This window comes from Neovison vison, chromosome 4, assembly GCF_020171115.1.
Source record: "Neovison vison isolate M4711 chromosome 4, ASM_NN_V1, whole genome shotgun sequence".
NCBI classification, from domain to species: domain Eukaryota; kingdom Metazoa; phylum Chordata; class Mammalia; order Carnivora; family Mustelidae; genus Neogale; species Neogale vison.
In genome coordinates, this window is record NC_058094.1 from 133,427,777 (window position 1) to 133,448,803 (window position 21,027).

Sequence of the window (21,027 nt, forward strand, 5' to 3'; positions counted from 1 at the left end):
GTCCCTTCTTACCTTCCCAGTCTGGTCTCTTGTCACGTCTCCTGATGCACCCCCACCCATGTCCTCCAGCCCCGTCCCCCATATCGTATAACCAAATCTAACTGCATGGTAGATTCTTTCTTGGTTTTGATGAGGCACAAGTTTCGCCTTCCACTTAGTTCCCACTTTGCAGAACTTACCATCTTGGATCCTCCAAGGCTCCACTGGGACATCACCAATACTGGGAAGCCTTCCCTGAATGCCACTAGGCTCCCCACCTCTGTATGCAGGGAGAAAGGGCAGCCTGTCTTCATTCTTCAGGTTTAGAGGACTCAAAGAATTGCCGTATTTGAAATACTGGTGTGTAAGCGGGTCATGAGGGAGTCAAACTCCATAGGGCGGGGGACTGGCCAAGGGGGTCGGCCGTGCAAACAGGTGCCTCACTGGTTCTGTGGTGGGCACGGTGATTGCACTGTGATTATACAGATCAGTCCCTACCCTGCAGTGAGGGAGTGGGCAGGAAGTCCATAATGCTGTTGACCTCTGATTTCCAGCTCTATCAGGGGCATGCCCCCAAGCCGCCACCCATCCTACCTCTGCACACAGCAGGGCCTTGCAGCCACACCTCACCCAAGTGATGGGTGAGGGCCACTTCTGGCCAGAGCATTCCACCATCAAGGTGCCACTCACCTTTTCTCTTTTCCTTTGCCCAGGCTGCTGGCAGTGTTGGAGACGGTGCCCAGGTCCCAGGGCTTATCATTCCTTTCCTCCATTCATTTGCTCTATTGATGCATTCATTCATGAGGTGCAATTTTGCAGTGATGACTTATTTCAAGGAGGGCCCGGCACTCCCCCTGCTGGGATGACACTAGTGAACAGCACGGAGTTAGCCTTGTCCCAGGCTTACAGTCAACGGAGAAGACCGAGACGGATAGTAACCAATTCCTTTCTAATTACAGTAGGAGTCTGCCGGATTCTCTGCCTTCAGCTGAAGGAAGATTCTAGCTCACAGTCGCATAACGGAATTCCTCACTGTCAAGAAATCCTCTTTCTTGTCTCGATACCTCACTGTGGTGGTGCATCTCCCCTCAGTGCAGCTCTTGAACACAAAGCCACACAGCCTGGCCCCTGGTGGGCCGGGTTCTCTAGGGTAATTTATCCGCTGCAGGGCTGTACTCCGCTGGGATTTTTATGCTTTTGAAAGGGAACATGTGGCCAGGGAGCATTTGGAATTTGCAGCAGGAGAAGGCACTAAGGTACAATCTGCCCACAGAATTGGCTCAGCACAGGGGACAGCTGTTAGCTTCTAGAGCCACAACAAGAGTGACAAGTTCATGAACTTGTAGCATGAAGTGATGTTGAATGGGCCCTGCCCAGAAGGGAGAGGCATGCGTGGATGTCTGTGCAGAGCTGGGAAATGTAGGGAATGAGGGCCTGTCTCAGGAATTCTGGGGATCGATGTCAGCACAAAAACACTTGAGGACGTTTATTTTGATCCCTCCTCAGTGAATAGTAATGTTTGAAAGCCCATCCATGTTGAGGCGGCTAAATGTGATACCTGACCCTAGACTAAAGTTTGTCTGGGAACGAAACACCATAAAAGACATTTTCAGATCTACTGGTGATACTGGGATATGGACCTAGATTACACACAAGGATTTTACAGTGTACATTTATGAATTTGGTACCTGTGCTATGGTGGTGTAAGATAATATTCCTACTTTAGGAAAGATATTAAAATACATAGGAGGAAAGGACTACAGTGTACGGAGCTTTGCTTACAAATGACACAGGAGAAAAAAATATGCCTACACATAAGGTGCTTTTTGAACATCTATAAAAGCCCCCTGCCTATCAGCCTTTCCGAGTGGTGTAGGCATTCCTTGCTGATCAGGGCCTTTGGCAAAGCTGTAAGATTCAAAGCTGATATGCTTTTGAGAAGATGCCCCAATTTAAGTTTTCTCTTTAATTTTCTCTCCATCCTTTGTCTGCAACAGGAGTCCTTGTGTTTTGTTCTTTCGGGAATCTAAGTCTCCTTCATATCATTTTCTCTAGATGTTCATCTTAATGGTTTTCTGAGCTTGGAGCAAACCGTAGATGCTTTCAGGAGGCTTATTTCAGTAACTGGAATGGATGACCTTTCATTGATACATTCTGTCCCAAGGTGGGAAAAGCGGGAGCCATAAAAAGTGCCATAAAGGGTTTTAATGCTTATTCTGCACTGACCAGCTACTTGACCTTCAGCAAGTTATTCAACCTGGGGAAGATTGGCATCCCCAAGGGGTCCAGAGTGGGGGCTCAATGAGATGATTAGCGAATGTTTGGCACAAAATGTGTGCTCAGTAAAGGTAAGTTATACGGTAGCTGTTCCCACAACCTCAATACCCAGAAAAAGACGTGATTATTGTTACTGTCGTATTTGTACTTCAATTTTGATTGGGAAGAGACGTTAATAACCATATCAATGACAACGGTTTCCATTAATTCAGGGGTTCCTTCGTGCCAGTCACTCTATGTAACAGCCATGACCTCATTGAATCCCCAGGATATCACCCTCGGGCAGGCGCATTAGCCCATTTCAAAGATAAGGACACTGAGGCTTGGAGGCAGTAAGAAAACATGCAGGGCTTCCCCACTCCTCCGGTACCTGGGTGCTCACCCGCAGACGGGTAAACAGAGGCTCAGAGAGGCGAGGCCCCACACCTGGCTGGCTGTGGGCGGACAATGCAAACCCTGGTTCTCCTTTCCCGGACCCGACCGCCAGCCCACCACGGGGTCCGGCAGCCGAAGCTCGTCGTCCGGTCGGTCCTTCTGCTGCGCCCGGGGTCGAGGATTTGGACCGCACGGTTCATACTTAGAGTTTCAGAGAATTCGTTCCCAAATTGCCTTTTGGGACACAGGTCCGACGTGTCCTTCGCCGGCGCCCGAGGTCCCGCGTCCTGGGGTAGCGGGGTGGGGTGGGGCAGGACGCGGGATTCCCCGCCCCCCCCCCCGGGTCCCGCCATAGCGCAGCGGCCCCTCCCGGCGGGTTCGGCCCCCGGCGCCCCCCGCGCCCCGCCCTGTGCCCCTGCCGCGGCTCCGCCCGCGCTGGCGGCAGCCAAGCGGTCCGGGCTGTGGCGGCGGCGGCGGGAGGAGGAGCAGGAAAAGCGGCCGGGGGAGGAGGCGGAGGCGGCGGAGGCGGCGGAGGCGGAGGCGGGCGGGGCCGGGCGGGTTTAAAGCCCGGCGAGGGGGTGGGGAGGCCGGGAGGAGGCAGGAAGGGACTGGAGCGGCGCGCCGGCGGCGGGCTCGGCTGGGAGGCCGCGGAGACCCGCGCGGAGCCCAAAGTTTGCGCGCAGCCCCTGGGCGGCGGCGCGCGGGGGCCAGGACCGCCCTGCGCGCCGCCCTCGCCCGCCCCGGCCGCGTCGAGGGTCGCCGGCGGCCACGCGGAGGCGGCCGGGAGCGGCGCCGCGGCAGGTACGGAGTTGGGCGGGGAGCGCGGCGGCAAGTTACTTTGTGGTCGGCGCTGCCGGGCCCGGCGGGCGGGCGGGCGGTCCCCTCGCCGTCATTGTCTGCGCGCGGGCCGGTCGGCCGGGGACGCCGGGCGCCGCGGGGGCGCGGCGGGCGGAAGGGCGTCGCCTCCGGGCCGGGGGCTGCGGGAGCGGCGGGCAGCGGGGAGCCGGCGGCGGGCAGCGGGGAGCCGGGAGCTGGCGAGGAGCGGCTGTGCGCGCGGCTCTCCGGGCCCGGGAACCGAGGGGCCGGGCGGCGCCTTCCCGAGCCCTCGGGTCCCACGCCGGCCGCCCGCGGGCTTGGGCTGGGCCGGGCGGGGGGCCTGGGTGCGCCAGGCCCTGAGGGCCGAGGCCGCGCTCCCGGAGACGTCCGGGGGGTGGGCTGCACGCGCCTCTGCAGCCCGGGTGCCCCGCGGCGGGGGCGGTGGGGCCGGGCTCCTCTCCCTCTGCCCGAGCGGCCGCGCCGCGGAATTTTTTTTTTTTTTTTTTTTGGGGTTCTCTTCGTGGCCCCGTTACCCGCCGCCCGGGGCCTAACACCAAGTTGTGGGCTCGCGGATCAGCCGCCCGCCAGCCGTGGAAATGTGATAAGAGCCAGACCGTTCGCAGAAGGAAATTTCTGATGCAACTCCCCGCCTTCGCTGCTCGCCTCTCCAAACGCCTGCCTTGCCTCAGCCCTCGAGTATGTGCGTTATGGAAATGAGGAGTATTCTCGACTTTTGATTGTGTTCGTCTTTTCTTGGGATTGGAAGAATCACAGACTTTGTGTCCTTTGCCCCGACCAAAAGGGTGGGTAGCGTAGGGGAGCCACAGGTGACTTTGACCCGGTCCTGGATCTGGATCGTCGCGACGCTTTGGAAAGGAGGCTTTCTTGCAAAGATCGTAGCCACTTTCATTCAAGAGATGCAAAGAAAAAGCCCAAACAAGTAGCGCTCCTGAGTAAATATGCATTATTGCACAACTTTCTCTGTGCTGCTGTTTACAAGGCCAGGCCCAGAACACTTTGTTTCCGAAAATGCTGATTCAGCCATTTGCAGCCCCCGAGGTTCAGAAATGGTGCTCTATTTAACGTTTCGCTCAGTTTTACTAAGAACACATGTTAGCGCAGCAACAGGCGTCGACTGGGGGTTTATGGCACAAAGCTGGTGATTCTTCCCCAGAGTTGACCCAGCGTCCCCCATTCTCTTTCCAAGAGGAGACGTGGGAAGAAGCTGTGACTTATGGTGACCGTGAGGTGTCTCTTGGGGGGTGTTTTATTAAGGAGAAGCCCTGAAGCCAAATGTGTTTCCAGGAATGATTCTAAATGACTGAGGTTTTTCTTTTTGTCTTTTCTGTGAAAAATCTGAACTCTAGGATTCCTGCACATAATACTGGAGTTTTATTGGGAACACTTAAAGAGAAGGGCCACACAGGCCAATCCCCAGATTACAGGGAGGGAATGTGAGGACAGACCGAGTTACACAGCCGAGAGCAGCTCCTGTAACTGAGAAGCCTGGCTCCTGATACTTCTGTAACATTTCACCTTGTAAAAGACTCGTTAGAAAGCTCCTTGCTTTCAGTCTCCACAGCTCGCTGATCTGTGTTTTACAGGTATGGAAACTGAGGCTCAGCAGGTTAGCTGACATGTCATGGTAACCTGGCCAGCAGGTGACGGCACTGTCACCAGGAGGTAGTTTTGGATTTTTTTTTCTTTTTTTTAAGCCCTGTGTGTTTCATGTTTCTGCAAAAGCCCATCTGCCTCTGAAAGCGAGAAGTGGCCCAGAGGAGGTTCCTTCTTCCAGCCACACAGCTGGAGAAGTAGGAAGCTCTGTTGCCACTCTGGGGGCTCCCCACCTTCCAGATTTGTCCTGTGGCGAGGCCCTCGTCGATTTCTCCACTTACTTTTTGTACTTCAATACACACTTCATTTGGGAGGAAACTTTGATGTCATGAGCTCGATATGGCAAGTTGTTTGATGGTAATTAAAGCAGTGTTTTATTTAATAGAAGCTCTGCATCCCTAAAAAGTCATTAGTGGCCCTATTCCGTGTGGTGTGTACCACTTATGGGGCAGTGTCGGCTGGGTGGAGTACCTTTCCTTTGTGAGTCGGGAATCCAGAGCAGGGCAGGTTCCTGCCAGCCATTTGTCTAGGCGTTTATTGGTGGTGGCCGTCAGGATAGGAACCCAGGGAACCCACAGTGACTGGCCAAGTGGAGACAGCTGAAGTCAGGATCTGAGAGCTGGCACAGAACGTTAATTTTGATGGGGTGGCTGGTCTGAGACCTTACAAGGTACAGAAAGCAAACTCTTGCTTGAACAGAGGCAGCTTTTGTGCCTTCCGCTTCGTCTCAGAGCTGTAGAAATTCTGGGTTGGTGTATCTGATAAAACCCGATGCTTTGAAGGTGGCCTAATTTAAGGAACCTATTTTCTTGGAATTCTGTCCGTCTCTGCAGGGAAGGAAAAACCCACACGGTGGTAGGACGTTTTTGAGGCAGGGTCAGAACTCAGAGCCGAGGGGTCTGTTCCATGCAGCAGGGAGGAAGCCGTTGCATTTGCCGCGTGTGCAAAATCCCCCTCTGTTTCTCAGACTGTTAAGCCAATGTAAAATTGCGTGAGCTTGTGGGGAGAAATACTTGCCTCGTCTTTGCATTTAAGTAACCAGTCATGTTCAAAATTTAAATCAAACTTTTTCTGCTAGTGAAGATTTTTTTCTTCCTTTAACCTGTCTTTATTTTTTGCTCAACTGTCGAATTATGGGAAATTACGGAAGGAACTAAGACAGTTGAGTGACTTGGTGGGCGAAGCTTGGCAGACAGGGCACGTTGGGGATCTGGTAACCTGTGAGGTCTGCATGCTGATGGGTGTGGAACATGGTTCATCTGTTCAGGCACTGATCTATGTTCGTATTTTAGCCGTGTGCTCCCCCTTCTCCCTCTGGTGGGGACAGCCTTGCCTCTGCTGCCCTCCCTGGCTTCAGGAGCTTCTGAACTCCTCTCCTTGGATGGGCTTTTGTCCCTGCTCCTGGGGGTCACGGGGCCTGTTTTTCAGAAGGAGATGAAAGCAGGGGGAGCATAAAACTGCCAGCATCTGGAAGGGCTGATGGCTCTTCTTTATTGATGGGAAGAGATATGGTGTGACTCTCCCTTGAGATGGCTACACAGAGAGCCCTGTCCCAGCGTGATGGAAGGTTGTTGCAGCGGCAGAAACCTGAATGGTTCTGAATTTCTGCTTTTGGGGTGTGCCAGCTGAGGGGATCTCCCTTTTTGCTTCTGTGTCCAGGTGGAAATAGATGCCTGCCGGGAACTCAGGTTGGTTCATCACCTCTGGACACCACTAGGGAAACTGGAGTATTATTTTTGACCATCAAATTCATAAATGGACTTGACAGAGACCTTCCTTGACTATTGAGATCCTCGATTTAAGGATTGATCTGGGCCGGAGCTGCCAGAGGGGACGATGTGTTGGGGCACCTCCCTTGGGAGCAGGTGCCGGGGATGAATCGCGCTCCCTTTCTGCTCTGCACGGGGGTCGTGGCCCGTGCTGACCACTGCACAAGGCCTGCTTCCCCAGTGTGACCCCCGGGTCTGCTGTTCCCTGGGGCAGAGAGCCTAAGCAGGTTAACTAAGCTCATCGGTAAAACGAGAGTCAAAGGCGCGTTTGGAGTCACGGCAAGGGCTGTTGGAGTCACGTGACCCTACGTGTGGCGGGTGGCACTTTGCGAGAGCCTGGACACGCCGTCAGGGCACACTCAGCCTTGTCTTGGAGCAGCTTGTAAGCTTGATTATCCTACTTCCTGTTAATCTGCAAGGTCTGCTCGAAGGAGGACCTCGCTTCTCCCGCCTTTGCCTGCTGTTGCTGGGCGCATGTTCGCTACCCCAGACCTTGGGAGAGAGACCATAACCTGCTTGAGCACCAGTCCTTGTAAGGATCCTTTTTTGGCCTGCCTGTAGCACGGCGGCTGGAGCTCCTCACAGCGGGGGTTCCGGGAGTGAGATGGGTGGTGGAATGCACATGTTATCTGCGGGCAAAGCGTTTGAACCAGATGATAGCGAAGAGCAGGCGCTGGCAGCTGGTTGCCCTGGACCAGGAGCGAGTGCGGTGGACGCCCAGGAGACGCGCAGGCTCGGGTGGGCTGCAGCCTCGAATGAGGGAGACCCTTGGGCTCAGGCAGTGCGAGGCCAGGCGGCATCTAGTTTTAGGACCCCGAGGTTGGTTGGTGTCTGGCGTCTACAGAATCTCTTGGCCTGGCTGGGACGGAAGTGAACATAGGCCCGGGTCCTGCCGGGCTGACCGTGATCCTGGGAAATGGCTGTGCACACAGTCGAGGGCTGTGCCGGCGGGCCGCCCTGCATCTCCCTGAGTCCTGGCTTAGGTTTTCCAGCCGGGTCAACGGGCCCAGGCACCAGTCGCTGCCGTCTTGCCTAGTAACGTGGGCTCCGGAGGCACTTGGCGTGCAGAGTTTGACATATGCTGGTCCTTGGCGTTGCATCGTTATTGTCCTTTGGAAGCAGGGCTGGGAGCTGTCCCCAAAAGTAGAACTGTGAGGTGACCGTGCTTCATCTGTCCCTGTCTGGAGCTAACAGGTACACCATCCCGGGGCCTCTGAAAATACAGAATGGTGAGGGATGCCTGGAGACCCCCTGTGGACATCTGTTTTCTCTTGTCTTATCCCATGGGAGCCACCCGTGAGGACCTCCTGGGCTGCTGACCACAAGTTGCCTGGATCTCCCTTGAGATGCTTCTTGGTGCAGGGACCATGCGGGTGCTCCCTTCTCTGATGGGGTAGCTGGGCCTTTAGTTTGCTTAGTTATTTTCTTACCTGTCATCCCTAGGAGTGTCTTCTCCCCACGTTTGCGAGTTGAGAACTCCCCTTGACCTACAAACTTCTCTCAGGTCCTATTCTAGTAGTGGTCATTTTAGGAACCCCTGCATCAGAAAGCTCATAGTGACTGGAAAGTGACTATGAACCGAGGAACTTCTAAGTTCAGAAGTTTGTACACTGGCCTCACACAGACAGGAGGGCTTCTTTGGTGTGGGGGCGACAGCTTGCTCTGAATCTGGGCTCCTGCTTGGACATCTTGTCACCAGGTGGGAGGCTGAGCTGAGGGATGTGGAGGGCCTGAGCAGCGTTCCCGGTGGCTCAGAGAAGACCATGGTGTGTTGCCCGAGAGCCTTCAGACTGCTTTTCCTAGGATGCTGTCCTCTCTTTTCCCCAGAATTCTGTGGATTTCATGGAAACCAGGCTAGGATATTTCTAGAGAAATAGGAAGATGAGACCGCGGCCTCTGTCTCCCCTGTGGTGTGTGAGAGCTTTGGAGGAAGGATAAGGCAGGATGGGGATCCATGCCCCACTCTTGGACTGTGTCTACACCGCAGGCCTGGCCCTTCTCCCCACCCTGCAGGCTGCAGGGCTGCGGTGGGCCCAGGCAGCCTTCGCAGGTAGGGCCCCGCCCCCTGCTCTCCAGCCCACCTTCCTGCAAGGTCCCTCCGTTCGAGGCATCCCCCGGCTTCCTAATCCCTAGGCACCCAGGGCAGACCTTTGTTACCTTTAGTTTGATCTTGTAATCGGAATGATTACGTGTATAAATAGTAGGCTTCCCATAAGTGACCAGGGTTCGTTTTTTGTGTTCATGTTGATCTATATTTCTAAGCGCTTGTCTCTCATTTCTCATGTGATGCTTTGAGTTCTCTTCTTGGAAGGTGCAGAGTCCCAGCCCCGGCTCCCGCAGTGGTCTCCCCACCGAATCTTCTGGCAAGGTGGGCTGGGCCGTGACACACTGCTGATGTTCTGGGGGTGAGTGGTGAGGCACCCCACGCTCACCTTCCCCGTCTGGCCCGACATGGTCGGTCTCTGGGAGCGCTTTTGTATTTCCTTGGTGGTTCATGTGCTTAGCTCTCCCTGATCTCCCCCCCCCCCCCCCGCCCCTGGGGATGCCCTTTGCCTTCCTCTAGGGTCCTGGATCTCTTTCCTCATGATGTCCCACAGTGGGATGGGGAACATTCCATGCTGGCCTCCAAAAAACCGGTCTGCCAGTTCTTGGGACACTGCTTGTGTGAAAACATCCTTATTATCCTCTCACGGATGCCTGTGTCCAAGTGTAGACTCCTGGACTAGAGGCTGTTTTCCCTCAAAAATTCAAAGGACGTCACTGTCTTTAGGCAGAATGGGGTTGAGAGTGAATCTAATCTGATTCTTGGTTCTCGGTATGGAACTGAGTGTTTTGTTCTGTTTTGTTTTGTCTTCTTTTTTTTTTTCTGTTTTCTTTCTTTTCATGTCTAGAAGCTTCTGGGATTTTCTCTTTGTATCTTTGTTTGGAAGTCCCTTGAAGAAGTGCCTGGGGAGGGGGGCTCCCATCTATTGTGTGAGGTACAGCGAGGGTCCCTTCAAGCTGGAAACCCAGGTCCTTCAGGCATGGGACATGTTTTTAAATTAATTCTTTAATTTCATTTCTTTCGCCTTTCCCTTTCTTTCTTTCTTTCTTTCTAGAGTGGCTTTTGTTTGTTAGGTTCTGGGACTGGTTCTCCAATTACTTCTATCTCCTGTTTTCTGTCTGTTCTGTTTGAGGTTGGGTGGTACGTCAAGCTGATGTTTAGTCCTTTCTATTGGATTTTAAATTACTGTTTTAATTTTTAATCCCCAAGGACCTCTTCTCTGATTCTTCTCTTTTAGCGGACTTTGTGTTTTTTAGAGCCGTTTTTAGATTGACTGTGAAATTGAGCAGAAAACAGAGATTTCCCATGTGCTTCCCGGACCCCCAGCATCCCCAGCAGAGGGGGCATTTGTCAGTGAACCTACAGCGACACGTCCATCATCACTAAAAGTGATTATTTTAATTTTAATCCCATAATATCGTTGTATTGTAGATACAGTATTTGTTAAATTTTTTTGGGGGGGGGAAGTGGTATATTCATTTCTGGTTTTTTTTTTTTCTTTTCCCTGGATAGTTTTTTTCTTCAAACAATACATAATTTTCTACACACTTGTGCCTGACTTAACAGAAAGGAGAGCCTGTGGCAGGTGAGAGCTTCCGGGTGTGTTTTATTTGGATGTCCAAGCCTGGGGAAGCAGGGGTGGCAGTGGCGGGCAGGAACAGGGCGGTGTGTGATGGGTGACTTCAGATCGTCCCTGTCCCCACACAGTCCTGGGGCTGGGGCCGGCTGGAGACGGATTCATCTGCCATTCAGTGGCCAGGGGTGCGGGCCTGTGGCTGCTGGTGCAGGCCACGTGGGCAGGCCTTCTTCATCCACGAGGCCTGTTGGGTCTGTGCCCTGGCGGTTGTCCGAGTGATCGCCCCAGGTGGCCAGTGGAGAGGCCGAGACAGCCGAGGCTGACAGGGTGGTATCCGACCCACTCCATGCAGCCCCTATCATTCAGGTTCAAGGCTTTGCTAATATGTCTGGGCCCTTCTCTGCCCGCTGGCTTTCAGAGGCGTCCCTGAGGAGCTGACGGCGGGCCTCCAGGGAGGTCTGTCTGGCTGCCCCATTGTGTGGGGAGCCCCTGGTGCCCACGGCTTGGGACTTTCTCCTCCCCCGGCTAGACTGTGTGCAGAAGCCTCTTACCTGCTGACGGGGCTGTGGCAGGCCTTGGGCACCTCGGCAGCCCTGTGTCATCTGCCCCTGGCCCGCTGGCACCCGGTGTGGTCGCAGAGACCCTGCAGTACTTCTGGAAAGCAGCTCCGTGTTCTGGAGGTGCCGGCTGATGGCTTTGGGGGAGGACGGGGGTGCAGCTGGTCCTTACGCTGGAGTCAGTGCCCTCGTTCAGACCCCACCTCCCTGTGGTTCTCCTTCCCAACGCCTGTGGGCCTGGTCTGGTTGTGTCTCCACTTTCTGGCCGGGCCTCTGGCTCTTTTGGATCCTTGATCAGCTTCCTCTGGTCCACTGGCTTTCTGGCTTTTATGCCTTTTAGAAGATCCCCTTCCTGCGGTCCCAGCACAGCCGAGTGTGTGGTCAGTGGGTCATTTGGCGCAGGCCCGGGTTTTCTGGACTTGTTGCGGCGTGGTTTTACCTCTTGCCCTCTGGTGCCTGCTTCTAGCTGGGAGCACTGGTATTTTTTGGGGGGGTGTGTGGCAGAGGAGGGCCCTTCTGTCATGACAATCACTCCTCTTCCCCAGCAGGCTGCAGGGCCCGCGAGATCAGGCAGAGGAGTCACCGCCAGGGTTGAAAGCAGAGGCCTGTGGGTAGATGGGTAGATGCTCCTCCTTCTGGTGGTTGACTGCACAGGTGGGGTGGGGAGTCACCATGGAGAGCAGCGGGGGAGCCCCACGTCTGGGAGGAAAGTGGGGCTCACCTGTGCCAGTGACTTGCTCTGTGACCTGGTTTCTTGACTTCTAGAATGGGGTCTTGACTTCTAGAATGTCAGGGCTGGACTTGGCCTCAGTTTACCCTGCAGCATCTCCACTGGAGGGGTACCGTGTATGGCTAACTCTCCTGTGGAGTGTGCTTTGCCTCCTGGCGTGGAGGCCAGGCCATTCCAGATCTGCCAGAACCTTGAGAGAGACTCGCTGCTGCTCCTTTTGGGTTGAACACTCTGCTTTGGGTTGGCATTCACAGGGTCGACGTCGGAATCCTGAGAACACCTGGCCCTGGCTGCCTCGGAGGGCTTCCCAGTCGGGTGAACATCTGCGGTGTCTTCCCCGAGCCCTCTGGGAGTTAGAGGGCCTGTGGCTGGCCCTGCCTCCTTCTCGGGAGCTGCACTTGGTGCTTCTCCACCCGTCTGAGCACAGCGCCCCTTGGGCTCCCCAGCTCTCTGCTCCCTTTCCCAAGTGTGCGTGTGGCGGAGTGTCCGTCAGAGTCTGCTTCCAGGCGGTTCTCGCTGCCCTCTGCAGCTTGCAGCTCTCCCTGCCGTGTCCCAGAGGCTGGTGTGCTCCCTGGCCGTGTGGCCCGCTGCAAGGCCGGTTCAGGGCTGTCTATGCACGTGCGCATCTCCATTCTGTGCCCGGCGCACAGCCCACACTCGGTGTACCGTCTGTTAGCCTTGTGCCTCTGGCTTCAAGAGGTAGCTTCTCCCTTCCTGCTCTTCGTGCTCACACACTCTGGGGAGGGCTGGGAGTGATCCTGGGAAACCCGAACTGGCCGCCCCTGGTGCTCACCCAGGCTCCTGGGCAGGCGGAAAGAGGGTGTGCTGTCGCGGGTCTGACTGGTGGTGGGCCTGGGAGTCCCCCGGCCCAGTGCTCTGCATTGTCTCACCGGCAGAGAAGGAGAATGTTGTGTTTCTGTGAGCTGGGTGTGTCCTTGCCCATCACAGTGGAGGTGGCCCGTGGGGGAGGCCACGGGGAAGTGGAGGGAACAGGGGGTTTCTTTTGGATTGCCATGAGAACCAGGGCTGGGGCAGTGGAAGCGCTCCCTGAAGCCTTAGGGCGTGACCCGGTCACATGGGCTTTGGGCCTGGAGTCCCAGGTACCTGGCCCAGGCCACGCTTCTCTCCCCTTCCTCAGAATGCCATCCCTTGTAAGCAAGCAGTGTGGGGCCAGACCTGTGCGGGTCCTCCGTGCACAGAGAACTGGTAAGGGTGGGTTGGAGGCAGGGTAGCATCCCGCCCTTGGCAGGATGGCTTCCCTACTTCTTGGTGTTGGAGCTCCTCAGGCTGTGTCTGGGGGGTGCTCAGGACACAGGGTCTGATGTTCTGCACAGAATTCCCCCATGGGGATGTAGCTATGTGGCCTGTGTCCCAGCTGGTCTCCCACTCTGTGCACTGTGCGTTCTGCCCTGAGCCGTTTCCCAAGCTGTGTGTGCACTGTGCATTCTGCGCCCTAGCCCGGTGTCCCATGCTGTGCACTGAGTGGCCTACGCCCCAGCTGGCTCCCCGACGCTGTGCGCCAAGTGGCCGGTGCCCCTGCCGGGTCTCCCACGCCGCACGCAGTGGCCTGTGTGGTGGGTCTGGCACACCCAGTGCCACACAGCCAGCCCTGTGGATGCACTGGGGCCAGCCCTGCAGTGTGACCCCTGGTCCTGCATGCTGTCCAGGCAGGGCCAGCCCTGGGTGACCGGTAAAGGCAACAGTGGTCAGCTGCTCGCTGTTCTCGCCGTGCGCTTTGGTGGCCCAGGGGCTTGGAGGCGCTGTGTGTTCTCAGAAACACTGCCCCCTGCCCTGTCTCCTGCTGCCCTGGGTCCAGGATCCTGGAGCCTCTGGGTGTCAGCTGTCAGACGAGGTATTATATAACCGTTTCTAACTTAATTGTTTAATATGTAACAAGTAATAACTGTACCCAGATAAAGCCGTCCACTATCTCTGAGCCCAGTGGTGGGCAGTGGGTGTGGGAGCCAGCTGCAGAAATGAACAGATAAGGGTTTCTAGGGGGAAACTGGACCTTTTTCTCTGCTAAGGTTGGATACCCAGGCCTGCCTGGACCTCTTTCATGCCTCGTTGACATACATAGGTGCGTAGAAAAGCCCAGGATGGACACAGCTTGTGACACTGCACTTTCCCCTCCAAATCTGCCTCATCCGTGGAGCGAACCTGTCCAGTGCGTAGGGTGGGGTGTGAGATGTTGGGGAAGTTTCTCACGCTTGAATTCGCTTAGCAGATCGCTCCAAACACAGGTGGGACCACCGTGCCCTTGTTCTTAGGACAATCAGATCTGTTCCATGCGGTGATTGACCCTTTGATCACCTGCCGGCGTGAGTCCCTCCCTGCCCAGGCTGTTGACAGAGGTTTTGTTGGAGGTGCCCGCACAGGGCAGCTGTTGTCTGGGGAGGCTGCCGTCTCCTACCCACCCCTGCAGGCGAGGAAGAAGCAGCGGGCGCCTTCCCTCCCGGTTCTCTGTAAGTGTGAAAGGGGGGACAAGGGACAGCCGGGATTGGGTGGGGGGTGCCCCCAGAGTGCTGAGCCTCAGGGTCTGTTTCACCGTGGGACCAGGCAGTGCCTTTAGTCTCATGCATGTCTCAGCTCCTGTGCCATTTGCCAGACTGTCCCTATGTGCACGGGGAGCTGGTGTCACACACCCGCCCTTTAGCCTGGGACCCACCAGCTCTCAATGTTGGTTGGGGCCGGGGGTGGGTGTGTCAGGACTTGTTGGTTTTCCTCTCCTCTGGCACTCGAGAGCGTAAAACTGGTAAAGACCCACAGGAGAAGACTTACTCTGGACTTGGGGTGCCAGGCAGCCACACGGGGAAGTCGGGTTGTGGGAGGTGTTCGTGCGCATCAGGCTCCGGAGGGCTCGCTGCTGTGCCCGTGCCCCTGAAACAGGGACGGGACTCACCGCCTTGTAGGATGGAGGGGGTGTGTGGTGACTGCCATGGCACACAGTCCACAGGATGTGCGGTGATTTCACTCTCGCTTTGGTGGGAGGTCAGCCGGATTCCAGAAGGGTGGCAGGCAAGTGTGAGTTAGGTGGAAGCGTTTTCTTGACTGTGGGTCACTCCTGGAGCCCTTGCATCAGCGCCAACCAGACCGGGGTTTCTGAGCTTCTCAGAAAACATGGGCTCTTTTGAACTTTTGCTGCAGTCTAAATCCACTGATGTTCTATCCTCGTGGTCCCACAAGAGCCAGGCAGCCTCTTGGGGTGTGGCCTCGTGACGCAGTAAGAGTGTCTTCGGAAAGTCCAGACAGACCAGAATGGGCGTACCTTCCTTTCAGACGGGAGGTGACGCCCTGATAATGCTTGGGTGGAGGGCTGGCTAGGAGAGAGCAGGGTTTTTCAAGCGGTGACCTCTGAACCTCTCCAGGCCTTGCCCGGATCCATGAGACCAACCTACAGGGCTGGGATCTGGAATCCCACGTCTCTGTAAAGCAGCCTACAGCTCTGGCAGGGATGCTGGGTTCAGAAGTCACCCCAGCTCAGGAGCTCTGTGTTCCGAGCTTGGAACCACCAGTTGGGTCAGAAACTTGGCAGCTCCCACCTGCCAGCATTATTGCCTAATCAGAAGGTCAAGGGCAGAGTGAGGGGCGGTGGTAGGGCAGTCTGAGCCCTGTGGACCCTGGGGGGCTCTGGGAGAACACGGGACAGGAGGCCGAGGTGAGGCTCTTTTTGTTTCTTTGTTTTACATCAGACTTAACAAAGAATGGCCCCGTTCCAGGGCTCACCCAGCCCCACGCACGCGGCCGCGGAAGCACGCCCGGCAGTTGACATGGCCACACGTTACATCCAAAATCAACATGATGCACCGTATTTACTCCTGTTCATCGAATTCACAGGGGTGGAAATGACTCACAGAGCCCTAGCCCATCCGGAACCTTCCAAGTACCTGAACCCTTTCCATGAAGCCTTACTCAGACAGGTTCAGGAGAACTATTCCTCTTCCTTCCTCCTGGGTGATGTGGGCTTTGTTCCTCCCCAGGCTGGTAGGGGCTGGATTAGAGGGACACGGGGAGCAGGAACTCCAGTTATGGGGACAGCAGGTGTACACTGAACCTGTTTGCTTCCTCCTTGCCTTTTGTCCTCTGTCTACTTGGGCAGGGAGTCCATGGCTCTGCAGAACTTTCCGGGTCTGTGGGACGCTGGGCTCCAGGTGCTCCCGGCTCTAGTCTGATGTCAGGGAGGGAAGGCAGCCCCGAGAGCATGGATGGGACCTCGAGGTCCCCTCTGGTTCCCTTTGTTGTCATCGCGGTTGACTTCTTTGTAGGATGGTGCTGGTGCCTCGGCTCTGGTTATTTGCCTTCCTTCGCTGCCGAGGACCGGATGCTCTCAGCACCTGCTCAGCGCTCAGCTGGGACACGGGCTTCAGGAGTGCGCGGGTGGGTTTTCACACGGACCCTGGGAGTCACTCACCGGTCAGGTGTTGGAGGAACCAGTGTGTCCCCTCTGCCTGCTGCCACCACGCTCCCGCTAAGCACCGTGACGTCCATGAAGGAAGGGACACTGAGCAGAGGGGTGGCGTGGCGTGGCTGAGGGCAGGCTCAGCGCTGAAGGAGCGATCCCAGTGGAGTTTTCACTTGTTTTCCTGGAGGGAGCTGGCAGTGGTCTGTACTGACACAGCTTCAGGGTTAACAGGGGCTAAAAACAGTCCTTAAACTGGAATGGGCACGGGAGCAGCCCTGGGATCCCATGACCAGGCCACTACCAGCTCCGTAAGTCCAGGGTGCAGCCAAGGTCCTGCGTGTCCGCCCGGCTCCCCGGCCTGTGCGTGCTCTGGCTGCAGCCATGTGTTGTGTGCTGAGGTCTTCATGCGTGTGTTCCGTTCTGTCTGTGGTTTCCTCTCTGAACATCTCCAAGAAGGCTGCTTGACCCTGCAAGAGCTCTTACTCCTCACGCTGTTACTTAATCTAGTTATTCTGCCAGACAGTTTTCAGCCCTTCGCCCTCCGTGACTGTAAATGGTGCTCATCAGTGCGTCCGGACTTGAGATACTTGCCCGGAGTCCCCCTTTGACATTCACGTGGATTCCGTGGGTTGTATTAGGTGGTGTCTCTTTTGCTTCTGATGAAGAAAACTTCAGAGTTTGAAGCCTTCGGAATCTTGCAGGCTCTGGAAGCCTTCCTGTCTTCGTCGCAGGAGTGTGGGATTTGCATCCCACTGAGCTTGTAAACCTGGGGGCCCCAAGCCCTGGGGAGAGACCCCCGGCCGGTGTCCCCAGGAGACCCCCGCCCCCAGCCTCCTGCCAGTCTGCACCCTGCCTTTTTGGGGGGAAGGGGGGAGTTGTCAGTCCCGGTTGGGGTGGCGACCTGAGCGCCGCTTCCCTTTCTCCCCTGGGAGTCTGTCCTGTGTGGCGGGCGGCACTCCGGGCACCCACTCTTCTTCATTCCACCTTTTGAGAAGTTCCACCACCGGAAGCCTTCCTGGGACCGTAGACCCCGTAGAATGTTTGTCTTCTTGCCTCCCCTCATTGCCCAGGACAGGCATTGACGGACCCCAACGGGCTTTGGTGGCCGTTCCTTTGTCAGCCTTTATCAAGCGACTCCTGGTGCTTGTGGCGACTTAGGGCGGCTTCGTGTTTTCCCGAGGGCTGGGAGATGCCGCAGAGCTAATAATTCCTTGGCCAGATGTGCTTGGAGATGTCAGGGTGGATAAAGCTATTTTCCTGTGGCAGAACTTGCAGAAAATTCAGTGTATCTCTTTAAGGGGAGGATAGATTATGCTGGTTCCAAATGTGGGGGCACGGGACCTTTTTGGGCTGATGGTGTCCCAGGGCAATAGAGAGGTCATTCACGTACCACACAGTTCACCCAATTAAATTTGAAGTGTACGAGTTGGTCACAATGAGTATATTCACAGATTTGTGCTGTTAGTGTGTGTGTGTGTGTGTGTGTGTGTGTGTAGACACATGTACTATACATCGTACCCAGTTACAAACTCACAGGTATGTCCAGCCAGCACCTATTTTATTTCATTTCATTTTATTATTTTTTTAAGATTTTATTTTATTTTATTAAGGTTTTATTTTATTTTATTTTTAAATTTAGAGTGTGAGCAGGGAGTGTGGGAGAGAGAACCCCAAGCAGGCTCTACATGGAGTGCAGAGCCCCTTGTGGGGCTCGATCCTGTGACCCTGAGATCCTCACCCGAGCCGAAATCGACACTCGATCGCTCAGCCCACGGAGCCCCCCAGGTGCCCCGAGCCACCAGACAATTCTAGACGTGAGCGAGACCTCACAGGGAAGCCTCCAATCCCTGGTTATTACTCTAATTCCATGAGGTGGCCCCCGCCACCACGCGGCACCCACTGGCCTCTTTCCGGTCTCAATGGGTTTCACTGTTGGGGACATTTCTAGGAGTGGGTTCCTCTGGCCTGTAGTTTTCGGCCTGGCTGCTTTCATCGAGACTGGCCCATGTGGTGGGAGCTGTTGGCACCTCATTCCTTTTTATGGCTGAACAATATCTTCTCCTAGGGTAGCCTCCATCTTCTGTTTTTCAGTTCAGCTGAGGGTGGGAAATTCGGGCTCTTCTTAACCTTTTGATTATGGTGAATCATGCTTTTACAAGCAGCAGTAAAAAGTACCTGTTGGAGTCCCTGCTTTCAATTTGTTTTTTTTTTTTTTGGGTGCATGTCTACATGTAGAATTGTAGGATGTTATGATGATCCTGTTTGTAGTGTTTCTGAGGAATTGCTGTGCAGTTTTCCGTAGTGGCTGCATCACTTTGTGTCCACATCAGCAGTGGACCAGCGTTCCAGTTTCTCCGTGTCCTCGTTGATACTTGGTATTTTCTGATTCTTTATATTTCTGCAAAAGTGCTGGCGGGGCTTTGATGGGGACAGCGTTGTGTCTGTAGGCTGTTTTGACTTAGTACTGTCAAGTCTTCCAGTCCATGAACACAAGGTACATTATCTTATTTACATCTTCTCTGTTGTTGTTGTTGTTTTTGTTTGTTTGTTTTTTAAGATTTTTATTTAATTATTTGAAAGAGAGTGAGTGAGAGAGAGAGAGAGAGCATGAGTACGGAGGGGCGGGGGCAGAGAGAGAGGGAGAAGGAGACTCCTCACTGAGCAAGGAGCCCGATGCGGGGCTCAATCCCATGACCTGGGATCATGACCTGAGCAGAGGGCAGGTGCTTAAATGACTGAGCCACCCAGGAGCCCCTGGGTCTTCTTTGTATTCTTAAAACAACATTTTATAGACTTGAGTATTATAAGGTTTTCACCTTTGGTTAAATTTATTCCTAATTATTGTTCTTGATGCTACTGTAAATGGAATTATTTTCCTAAATTTCATTTTCAGATTGTTCATTTTATATAGAAAAATAATTGTTTATTTTAATATCCTATAACCTTGATGAATTTGTTATTTCAATCTAGTAGTTTTATGTATGTGCAGTCTTTAGCGTTTTTTTGCATGTTAAGTCACATCATCTGGGAATAGAGATAACTTTAGTTTTTCTTTTCAGTTTGGATACCATGTATTTATTTTTCTTGCCTAATTGCTCTGGCTAGAGCTTTCAGTACTATGTTGAGTAGAGATGACAAAAGCAGCCCTTTTTTTCTTTTTTAAGATTTTATTTATTTGAGAGCGAGAGAGAGAGAGAGAGAGCGAACAAGTAGGGAGGGGCAGACGGGGAGGGAGAAGCAGTCTCCCTCCTGAGCAAGATCCCTGACCAGGGGTTGGATCCCAGGACCCTGAGGTGATGACCTGAGTGCAAGGCAGATGCCTAACTGACTGGGCCACCCAGGTGCCCCTTCCTTGACTTGATCTTAGAGGGAAAGCTTTCACTCTTATGCCTTTGAGGATGCTGGTAATTGGGGATTTTTTCATATGCGATAAACTTTATTGTGGTTAGAGTTTTCTTCTGCTCTGGTCTGGATGTTTGGTGTCCTCCCCAAATTTATATGTTGAAATCCTAGTAGGTGGGGGCCTTTGGGAGGTGATTAGGACATGAGAGCGGAGCCCTCAGGAACGGGATTAGTGCTTTTGTAAAGGAGATCCTACAGAGCTCTCTAACTCCTGGCCTGTGAAGGTACAGGAAAAGTCTGTGACCTGGAACAGAGCCCTCTCTCGAAAGCTGACTTTCCAGCTTTTGGAACAGTGAGCCGTTTCTTTCTGTTGGTTATAAACTTTGCACTGCGTGGCAGTTCGTCCTAGTAGCCTGAACGGACCAAGACATCTTCTCTTCCTAGTTCATCGAGTGCTTGTATCATGACAGGCTGGTGAATTTTGTCAAGTGCTTTTCCTTCCTCAGGTAAGATGATCATGTCGGTTTTTTCCCTTTATTCCATGAACATGGTGTGTTCTCTCGACTGGTTTTTGTAGGTTGAACTTTCTCTGCATTCCTTGCATAAATCGCACTGGTCAGGTGGGTCATCCTTTCATCCACCACTGAAGTCGGTTTACTCCCGTTGCGTTTTGTTGGGGACTTGGCATCTGCGTTCATCAGCCACGCTGGTCTCCAGTGAAGCCATCTAATCCAGGGCTTTTCTTTGGTTACTGACAATCTCCTTGCTTGTTCCAGATCTGTTTAGACTTTCTCGTTTTTCATGGCACTGTTTGGGGTAGATGGTGGTTTTCTAGGAATCTCTCCGTTGCACCTGTCTTACCCATCCGTTGGCACAGAGTTGTTGATAGTTCTCTCTCGTCCTTTTTATTTCTGTAAAACCGTAGTGTGCCCGCCTTCGTTTCCGATTATAATAATCTTGAGTGCGCTCTTTTTTCCTTAGTCAGTCTCACTAGTGGTCCGTCCCTTCAGTTGAGCTTTTCAGAGAAACAGCTTTTGCTTTGACTGATTTTTCTCTGTTGCTTTTCTGTTCTGGGTTGTATTCCTCGTTGCTCCAACCTTTATGCTTTTCTTTCCTTCGTCAGCGTTCCGTTCGGTTTGTTCCAGCTTTGTTTCTGTTGTTGTTAAGTAGGCCATGTGCCCACCGTGGAGCCCAGTGAGGGGCTTGAACTCAGGACCCTGAGATCAACACCGGAGCTGAGATCACGAGTCAGATCCTCCACTGACTGAGCCACCCAGGCACCCCTGTTCTAGTTTTGTAAGGCACGAGCTTGAGTGCGGGATTTGAGATCTTTCCTCTGTAATGGAACCATGAACGGCTACGTGCCTTCTTAGTGCTTCTAAGCGCCTTCTTAGCGCTTTGGAGCATCTTGTGAGTTTTTGTATGTTGTGTTGTTGTTTGCCTTTGCCTCACGATGTTCTAGAACTTCTGTCATAACTTCATCTTTGATCCACTGGTTGTTAGAGGATGTGCTAATTTCCATGTGTTTTTGAATTTTTTGACTTCT

General features: G+C 54.0%; 1 protein-coding gene across 3 annotated transcripts in view; it reads left to right on the forward strand.

Annotated features, from left to right (window-relative positions):
- The first annotated feature begins 3,328 nt into the window (after positions 1-3,328).
- Positions 3,329-21,027, forward strand: part of GRB10 (growth factor receptor bound protein 10) — a 178,095-nt gene continuing 160,396 nt past the window's right edge. For 2 of the 3 annotated variants that reach the window (XM_044245689.1, XM_044245691.1), the window contains exon 1: positions 3,329-3,432. The gene's annotated coding sequence lies outside the window, so the exon portion shown is untranslated. Of the gene's footprint in view, positions 3,433-4,235; positions 4,251-21,027 lie in introns of those variants that run through there. The other variant, XM_044245690.1, reaches the window with a different exon arrangement.